The sequence below is a fragment of the Gadus macrocephalus genome, chromosome 16, assembly GCF_031168955.1.
Source record: "Gadus macrocephalus chromosome 16, ASM3116895v1".
NCBI classification, from domain to species: domain Eukaryota; kingdom Metazoa; phylum Chordata; class Actinopteri; order Gadiformes; family Gadidae; genus Gadus; species Gadus macrocephalus.
In genome coordinates this window covers 16,195,251-16,205,325 of record NC_082397.1, presented here as the reverse complement: position 1 = coordinate 16,205,325, position 10,075 = coordinate 16,195,251, and the positions used below count along the sequence as shown (strand labels likewise).

At 44.3% G+C, this 10,075-nt stretch overlaps 1 long non-coding RNA gene across 1 annotated transcript; it reads right to left on the bottom strand.

The window, feature by feature from the left end:
- Positions 1-1,226: 1,226 nt before the first annotated feature.
- Positions 1,227-4,241, bottom strand: LOC132474006 (uncharacterized). Its single transcript, XR_009529542.1, has 4 exons — positions 4,097-4,241; positions 1,854-1,913; positions 1,460-1,536; positions 1,227-1,380 (listed from the first exon to the last, which is right to left on the bottom strand). It is a non-coding gene; the product is annotated as an uncharacterized LOC132474006 (long non-coding RNA).
- Between the last annotated feature and the right edge of the window lie 5,834 nt (positions 4,242-10,075).

The window sequence follows — 10,075 nt, the reverse complement described above, 5'->3', positions numbered from 1 at the left end:
CAACCACGCACACACTGACAAACACGCACACACACAACCACCCACACACTGACACACACACACACACACACACACACACACACACACACACACACACACACACACACACACACACACACACACACACACACACACACACACACACACACACTATAGACATTATTTTGGACAAACATGCATCTAAGTGTAAACACACTAACCCAATCAAACACACTTAAGCACAGCAACATACTGATAGCTATGTACCCTCTAGGCGGCTTCAATTACGTTGAGCTTCACTGCTTTAAGCAATACTGTTGACAATGTTAGTGTGTGCGTCTGTTTGAGTGTAGGTGTGTCTGTATGTGTGCCATGGACCTATAAGTGCCTTGCCTTTGTCTATCTGTATGATTACTGTATGTGTCATCAGGATGTGCATGTTTCTGTGAGCTTGCGTGCGTGTGTGCATGTATGTGTGTGTGTTTGTGTTTGTTTGTGTCTGTATTTGTGTGTGTTTGCGTGTGTCCATGTGTCCATGTGTGTGCCGCTTCATGTTTGTGTGTGTGTGCATGTGTGTGAGAGTGGGGGTGTTGTTGACCTCATCACCGTGTGGTACGACAATTAAAAGGGACAAGAAGCAGCTAGAAGCGCCAAGGGCGGACATCTTATCGCCAAGCCGACCGCGTAACGTACACACACAGGCACAGAACGGTGTGACGGGCCTCATCGGAAGACAAACCGACGCACAAACAAAGGACTTGCAATGATGGTCGGGATGGCCTTGGGAGAGGCATAGATAGGAAGGTAACATGATGAGAAGACATCTTGAGAAAAGTAAAGATGTTTTTCAGCAGATGGGTTGTGGTGTGTGTGAGGTACATAGCATGGTTGTTGGCAGGTGACATTATTTGTGCATTATGATTGCAAAAACAGTTTTTCAAATTGTAGTGTCTAGGTTTCATCGCACTCTAGTTTCTGAATGAAATACGAGACATACTTTTTATTATTTAGTCTCCTCATATGTTGCATTTTATTTCTTCATACTTCCTATTTGGTGAAAATCGAAAATTGGCTATTGCCTCCTATGTGTTTTTTTTATCCTTCTGTAGTAGAACATTCATTTGCTGTCAGCAGGGAGCACTTAAGATATTTATATTTGGAAATGAATCCATTTTTTGGGAAAAAACATTTAGGACGCTCAACATAATTTCAAATAAAAAATGGTTTATTTTTCAAATGGCTGATTGCAGTGGCACTATCTTTCCAGCGGCGTTACTGCAGTACTGCTGGATGTATGCAGGGGAAACACTGGGTAACGAGCCAAAGTGGTATGTGGAGGTCGGCATCCTCGCACTCAGGTCCCCCCATCAGAGGTGACCTCATTCTGTCCGTCACACGCTTCTGTAAGTCCACATATGCATTCGCGCATGTACGTCATCCATCTAAGTGCAAAACTGTGTGACGGCCAGGAGTGCTTTACCTCACGGCAGACCCGAACGCCGATGCACACGTACACAGTTTCCACACGTGTGGCTGCTTTTCCATCTGGAGGTCATTCTGTGAATGAAGTAAGCATTGGGACGTGTTTGAGTCCAAATAAATTTTTGTTCATGTACACTTCTGGTTCAGTATGGTTGGTTTTTCTTTGTATGTGTGTGATTATACAACATTGCCTCGCAAAGTCAGGCCGCTATTCCAGTTACTCTTTTAAAATATGCATACATTGGTAGATGAATGGTTTTATTTGTTTAAATGTGCTTTATTGCTTCATAACTAAAGGGTGGTGATTTTTTGGCCAAGACAAGCCCTTGTTCACCGTATCTGGACTGCAGTGCCCCCTCAGGGCAGTACGGAGGGTATTTGGACGTGAATACCTTGGTCTTTTCATCTGTTTTCCATGTTAAAGCAACGATTGCTGGTCCTGGTGAACGGACCTATTTGAAATTTGAATACAAGAACAAATCATTGAAGTCTCCAAGGATCAAAGCAAGCGAAGATTCGGAGACGGAGTCACTTACTTTTATGCACTTACATTCCTGTAGTTCTATAAAAAAGAATTAAAAAAAATACGGTTGGAATGGAAGCAGTTAGATAATCCATTTGGAATTTAATTGCTGCTATTGATGGAACATTTTCAGCAGAATCCTACATATTATGTGGATTTGCTGCCGAATTAAATTGCAAGCTGATTTGCTGGCGAACAAAAAGACAAGCTGTTTTGATTGATGACAATTGCATAAGCTGTGAGGATTTTTCGAGGAAATTTTAGCAGGTTTTTTTCCTGGAATTTCATTGTTCATGGTGGTCAAACTTAAGGTTTATATTTTTAGGTTTCAAAACTCTTCGCTGAAAATGTTGCATTTGGCCTTTACACTTCTCTGGATCAAACGGCCACACACTTATATTAAAGACGTTAATGAAATACAAGGCTTCCCTTGATCTGGCATCAGCTAAATGTGTGAAAAATATGTGAAGGAAAAGGACACACAAATAAAACACACATTCGCTCACTCTCTCACACACACACACACACACACACATGTACACACACACGTACACAAACACACACTATCAGTGTGATCGTTCCTTTCTAGGAGTAGCTAGAGATTTGACGACCTCATTGAGAAAACTCACACACAGTGAGACATAGAAATTATACAGTTGTTTCAACTCAAGAGCTGGCCCCTAAGCTTGTTGGCCAGAGTGATGTGAATGTGTTATGATGCTCTCTACAGGCATGCACATTTAAACAGGGCTCCCTCCCAGAGGAAGACCGCTACATACTTAGGCTGTGATATCCACTGGCTCATGTGTGCTTGGATGTGGAGTACCGTGGCTCGAGACACTCCGCTGAAACTGACATCCAACACACACTTATGCTCACGCACTCTCACGCTCACACACATGCACACGCTCACACACAAATCCTGTATGAATGAAGATTATGAATTATGTATTGCCTCTTTACCTATAAGCAAATTCATGTCCTGTATTCATGCCGATTATTCTTTCAATCCCTGTTTGCTCCATTTACTAAGCACGGACACGCATGCACGCACGCACGCACACACCCACGCACACACACACACACAAATTAATTTATGCTCAAATATACTGGTCAACTGGTTAAACAGAGCCAACTAATCCGATGAATGAATGCAGCTAAAACAAATACTGAACAATTGATTTAAGATAACAGATGGTATTTCGCTGCATGAGTTGACTGGTGCCTGTGATATTAACTCATTAAGTGTGCTCAATGTGGAGGTCTTGCCTGACCCTGGCCCCCATTCAGACCTTGGTCCTGGGTCCTATGAATGAGCCACATATCCAGACCATTCAGACCTGGCTCCTGGGTCTTATGAATCCACAGCCACATATTTCCCAAACTTTCCATCCCATCAATCCTAAGGTTTTTAAGTCAGCTCCCGATTCTATCTCATCTCACATCCGACGTCTACAACTCAAGAACCCATCGAGCCTGCGGTATTTATAGCCACATGCCTGCCGAGAGACAGAGCGGGCGGGGACCTCGTTTACAGCGCTCCGTTCAAAACGGCTTCACACCGAGGTTGCGTTCGCATGGGGCCCTTTCCGCAGACACACGCACAAGTTGTTATCTCCTTATTTCTTTATTTACTAATCCCAAACTTTGTTTAGAAAGACGACAACACAACCTTCAGCGTCAGAGGCCTTTTTAATGAGAGCCGCGCTCGACGTGTACGGAAGCCCTCGGCTCCCCCCGGAGACGAGACACAACACAGGGCTGCTGCTGCTAGGAGACAGTAAACACCCTCCACTTTGAGGGGAATATATATCGGGTCTATGTACTTAATGTGGCCGAAAGAAAATACAACGGAGCAGCTAACAATGTGGAGCCGTTAGGGTGGGCTTAACCGCCATTAGTCCCCTGGTTACTCAGTCCTCCCGGTTACTCAGTCCTGTTACTCAGTGTTACTCCTCCCCGCCCGTTAACAAAGACGTACGGCAGTGCTCTGTCTACCGACAGGAGGCTTAGATCACCTTGGGCCACCCGTGGCCGCCCTCATGGCCTCCACTCATTCATCAGCACCAGCCGCCTGCATTCGCTCGAAGACCCCCTCCCAACCCCACCTACCTCCGTAGCAGGATGATAACGCCAGAGCATTAGTCCACTTTACCTCGCACCAATGCTAATGTCCAGCCGTCCAATGCCACGGTTGAATTGAGATACGAGCCCCCCCCCCCCCGCAGGGAAGAGTGAGTATAGCAGCCAATGCACCATCACAGAGCAAGCAGCGAGACGTAGACTGAAATAGACCTGGGGAACTCTTCGTTTTGTGCAGATCTGTTGAGGAACTGACTTAAGAAGACTCAATGATGTAGAAGTATGCAGAGTTGGTTCTCCTGTCCGGACCGTTCTCATCTTCTGTATCCTGTTATCATGTCTAGATTTAGTACGCTGCTGTACAACTTTAAAGCGATTGAGCTGTGTTTTGATCTTGGTTGAGTTCTGCTGCTCTGCAAGAACACATTATGAGAATCTACTTTTTACAATAAATTCAGGTTTCAAAGAATACACAAATCAGGAATCTTGCGTAACTTGGCAACTGAACTTCAAGGGACCGGTGGATGAATTGGAGAGAGAGAGAGAGAGAGAGAGAGAGAGAGAGGGAGAGAGAGGGAGAGGGAGAGGGAGAGAGAGAGAGAGAGAGAGAGAGAGAGAGAGAGAGAGAGAGAGAGAGAGAGAGAGAGAGAATGCTTGCTACACTGGTATAGCACTCACTTTCAGGTTGAACATCACCTTTTACCTATGTGGTTATGTGACCATTAAAAGCAGCCAAGCATAAGAAAGGGCACGTCATGAGTATTAAAGTTAAATGTGGACACACACACACACCTACACACACACACAAACACACACACACACACACACACACACACACACACACACACACACACACACACACACACACACACACACACACACACCCACACACACGCACACATGGGTTATATTCGACAAAGTAAGCGTATAGGTCAATGGTGCAAAGACTTTTTAATAGAGGCATAAAACCAACATTTCAATAACTATTGGAAAAATCAAAATACAAATCTCTGGGTTCAAATGAGTCTTGAAAAATCATTTGTGTCATGTCCTCAGAGTGCTTCCGGTTTGGGTTCTGGCTTGTCACGTTCCGGCAGCGCTGGCAGCAGCTCGTCTCTGAAGACCAGAGGTGCTGCTGGCTCCCTCCAGCTCGCTCTGTAGCAGCAGCAGCAGCAAGCCCCCAAATTGAATTATCTAATAAAAGGGCCGGGGCTCCGATGACATTCAATAGAATTGATCTTGATTAAGACCAGAGACCTGTGAAATCTACAGGGTCCCTGACCCACAGACCAAATAATAAGAAATACGTCCATGATAAATGAGGTTGGCGATGATGAGGATGACAACTCTGCATGAGTGTGTGTGTGTGTGTGTGTGTGTGTGTGTAATACAGAGTCCAAGAGAAACAACTTTATTTTGGCGGGTCAGGACATCTATCAATGAATTTCCCAGTCGACCGAAGCGCAGCACTTGTCGAAACCACTGTACTTTCGTGTCAATTTGCCGTTTCTCAAGTGGGGGAGATGGGGATCAAATCTCAGCATCTCTCCGTCCAGCGCTGAATTAAAAGGCTGGCGTTGGCGGATCTCTGGATGCTAGAGGGCAGGCCGGAACACACCGACGGAAACTCGTAAACAAACTGACAGCGTTGGCGCTTTGTTCCAGCCCCCCTCCATTATCCTAATTCCGAGCTACTTGTTCTTATTTTAAGATGCAGTTAATAAAACTGTCCGCTGCTGTTTCAGCTAAGCACTTCTATAATGTACAGCCGGAAATAAAGCAGAGGTTATAAAAATTGCAGTCATAAACCTTTCATTTTTTTTCTCCTCCAACCATGTATCAAATTCCATAACAACCAACTGAAGTTTGTTTGGACTGGATTATCAAAGACAGTTTCACCAGAGTACAAAAAATTATGCAATTAACCTATTTTGTCTTCCTGGACTTTTTTTCACACAGAAGTTGACCCAACTTGCTTCAATTGTTACCATATGTAACTTGCTACTATATGTTACCATTTTACCGCCAAGATGTTCTATATCTGTGTTTCTTTGTGTGCAGATCTCCGAAGTGTTTTAATGTAGCCAGATATTTAGAGATGTTTCCATTTGTGGGAGATAAACTATGCTGGCAAAGCAGTATGGTTTTGTACGGTGCAATAATGGTTGTTTGATTGTGTGTGTGTGTTTGTGTGTGTGTGTGTGTGCGCGTGTGTGTGTGTGTGTGTGTGTGTGTGTGTGTGTGTGTGTGTGTGGAGGTCATGGATGGGTCTGCTGTCTTTTCCCTGTCCATCCTTTCTTCTGTATTTCCAGACATCTTCTGGCTTTTTGCCCTTGGTTTAAAATGCAGAGCAGCTGGAGCTTATAAGCCGTAGCCCGGCTGTCATTTGCTTGAACACACATTTTGTGCAGCGAGTCTAAAGTTAATAAAGTACAACTTAGTATGATGGTGTAACAGAAAGTTATATGGGGTTAGGGGAAGTTTGAGGTTCACAAAAGGGATGTTCCCCTCAATTGTCAGGTATATCACGAATGGGAAGACTGGTGAGATGTAGAAGTCCTCTCTGACTTCTTCAAAGGGAAATTTGCCATCTCATAAAAAAAAAAACTGCTCCTCCTCCGCTCAATAGGTCATTTTTCACTTCCGTTTCATTTTCAAACAGAGAAATCATCACAATAAAAGCGCCTTCTCTATGATGTTTTCCTTTGTCTTGTTCAAAAGAAGACGGGCTCTGCATCCAAAGTGTTTAACCTTGGGATACATAGACATGAAGGTGAAAAAGTATAGAGAGACACTATGAGAGGGATCCTTTGCTACTATAGCAAACTGTGCATGAATAAGCCCCTCTTCCAATTTAATGAATAAACAAAAAATGACTTAATTTACAAAATAATAAAAATACATTATAAAGCCAGATATACAGTGGGGTGAAGCAGTCACAAAGGTAAATTTTTGAGTTGCACGCATGCCCCAAACACAGGTACACACACATACACCCACATTCACCCACACATGACCCTCAGCCTCTCACATCTATAGTTCCAAGGTGTTGCTCAAGTGTTGCAAATATAATATTGTTTTAGGTCATTTAAGCTCTTAAATGCTTTTAAATGGAAGTTTGAACCTCGAAAATAAAAAACTTTGTGTGAAAGTGCATTTTGCAGGTCCCACCCCTGGTGGAGACGAAAATCTCCCTTCCAGTCTATTGCTTTTATGTAGCGTTTCATGTGGTGCCTGTAAACATAAATCTCGACAGAGATATGGAGGCGGATGAAAATGGAGTAGTCTCATAAGATGTTCCTCCTAAAGTATGTGTTTGTATTTGTACATAAAACACATTTAATTATAAATCCTGTACCCTGTAACCACTAGGTGCAGGGCCTTTCTAGTGGACATAATAATTAAAACTATGGGGCTAATTAAAACATGGCTAAAAACGGCTGGGTTTCATGTGAGTCATTTGGTTGGCTTTTTTCCAATTATTATTTTATTAAACATCCAACGGTTTCAATTTCACAGGCTGTCGACATATGTCAATGTTTTACCAACATGCATGTTGTGTCAAAAATGTACGCAGAGTGCTCCTACAAAATTTTTTCCTCCCACATGTCCACAACAACAAACAAGCTAAAGTGCACTATAAGCTAAAGCGGCTAACAAATAGAAAAAAAGAGACGACAGAACTTTATGCAACAATATTACTCTGACAAAAAAATCGGACTTGGTGGACTTGTGTTGTAAAACTGTGCGTATTACATTTGTCTCACATACGATTACACCAGAAGATACATTGGCACGGAGAGGGTTGGGCCACCCTGACCGAGTGTTGAAAGCAAAGGGCCCATGCTGGGTCTGTTTGCCGGGCCTTACGCCGATATAAGCCTCTCGCTTTACCGTGGGCCGCCTGTCGTCGCTTTTATGACAAATCCAGATGAGATTTAGGTGGGGGGGGGGGGCATCAGAGAACAGACGGAAAGAGAAATGGATTTTTGTTTTCCTGTCCACCGCACCACAGTGGAGGAAGCACCACGTCCGATATTTATTTCCGAGCAAGAGTTATGCCCACTATGGGGAGAAGCGGGCGCCTGCGAATGAAAAAAAGTTTCACTGCCGATCGTGCTCTGTGTTTGTCCACATTCTGCTCCTGGTGGCTTTTATGATGTTCCTCTGGAGTTGGGCATTTATAGATCTATGTGTCTATCTTCCTGTCCGTCCGTCAGTCCGTCTGTCTGTGGGCACCCTGGCTATGTGCCTCTGTGTTATTGTGTTGTCTGTGTAATGATGAACAGCCCCTGAGAGACATAATTCCATTTTATCTGCATTAAATGGCTACCTTTTTTTATGACATGACTTCATCGCATATGCGTATACCTTGTACCTCTGTCATGTTTCCTTCATGCTTAGGCCACAGTGCTCGTATTGATTATGAGTCTTTAATGTGTTACCCCCCCCCAGCCCCTCACCCGTATGCCATGCCCCGTCCCTTATTGGCTGAATCCTTTGGATGTTCATTACGGGCCGGACTCCAGGTTTACGAGCTGTCCCGGGGCTGATTCCATCGTCGGTCTGGGGTGTATGCAGAGACAAACCCACCCATAATGATCTCTCAGATGGTCAATAACAATGGGATGTTAGGTTGACGGATAGGCATGCGCTCCGTTATGGCAACCCTGGGGACATACATGAGACCCTGCTTCATTGTTATTTTTCTCATTCTGATGGGGAAGGAGAGAATGAGGTTGAAAGAGAGAAGAAAGGAAAGAAATTCTATTCAAAATAAAACATGTTATGTCTCGTTCATTTCTTTAGGCACGTACATGCCACTATGTATCGAGGTTATGAAATCTATAACCTAAATATGTATGTTAAATGTAAGTTATATAAACGACTAACTGCGGCCATAGACAGTGTTGAAAATGAGAGCGGTCTCCATTTGCATAGATTTGTAAGAACCGGGCAGAACATTGCCGATGCTGAACACCACTCTGAAGGAGGTTTGCAGAGAAAAATAGGAGCTGAGTTGATAGCGGGCTACACGGTAATTGTTCTTCAAATATCCCTTCCCTACCTTCCACAAATCAACTCACCACGAACCAAAAATCCAAACAGCAAAGTGAATTCACCCTGCTCGGCATTTCCCAGCACAAACGGCGAGAACAGCGGCCTCTAACAGCCTCTCCTCTAACGAGGTATGAGCGGCGCTCGGCGGAGAGCGGCGCGCGGGAGCCCAGGAGCGTATTCATGTGTCTGCTGTGCTTTTGTGTCAATGAGGGAGAAGCAGGACCAGGCAGTACGGGGTGTCAGGGGAGCCTCGGTGGTGGAGACGGCGGTGCAGCAGGAACCACGGCCAAGCCGCCTCCGGCGCAATTAGCCCCATTATTGTGTACAAGGTGGAAGAGGAAAAAGGATGGACAGAGAAGTCGAGAGGGAGGGGACAAAGGGGGGATGGGGGGGGGGGGTAGAGGTGGAGTGGAGAAGGAGATGGGGGTGGGGTGGGGAGGGGGGAGGAGCCTAGAAGAACCAGAAGCAGGAGAAAAATATTAGTGGGGAGGAAGCAAATGGTTTATTGTTGTCATCAAAAGGCTAATATGTTGCTGTTATTTTCTCAGACTTTGATTTGGCTTGTGGGCATGTTGGCTGGGTTTAGTGTCGAGGTCAGAGGGCATGGAGGGCGACGTGAGGTCAATCCATACTGGGCGCACAGAAATGCTATATGCTCACACAGAAAAACAATATCATGATGCTGATGTGATGCGGATACATACTTAAACCATGCAATGAAAACAACGTGCAGAAAACCCTTCCACACACACAATGCACTGTTTTATGTTGTTTTCCTGTCATTGTCTCCATTCGTCTGTGTTCTGTGGATGCAGGTTTATATTTTAATACAGTTACTATAAATGTATTTACTTTATTTTGAAGAATAACAAATTTGCATGAGTGGACATTTCAATTTGGTTATCTACTTAAACACCATCTTCACAGTCTTAAACATAAGCAAAATGA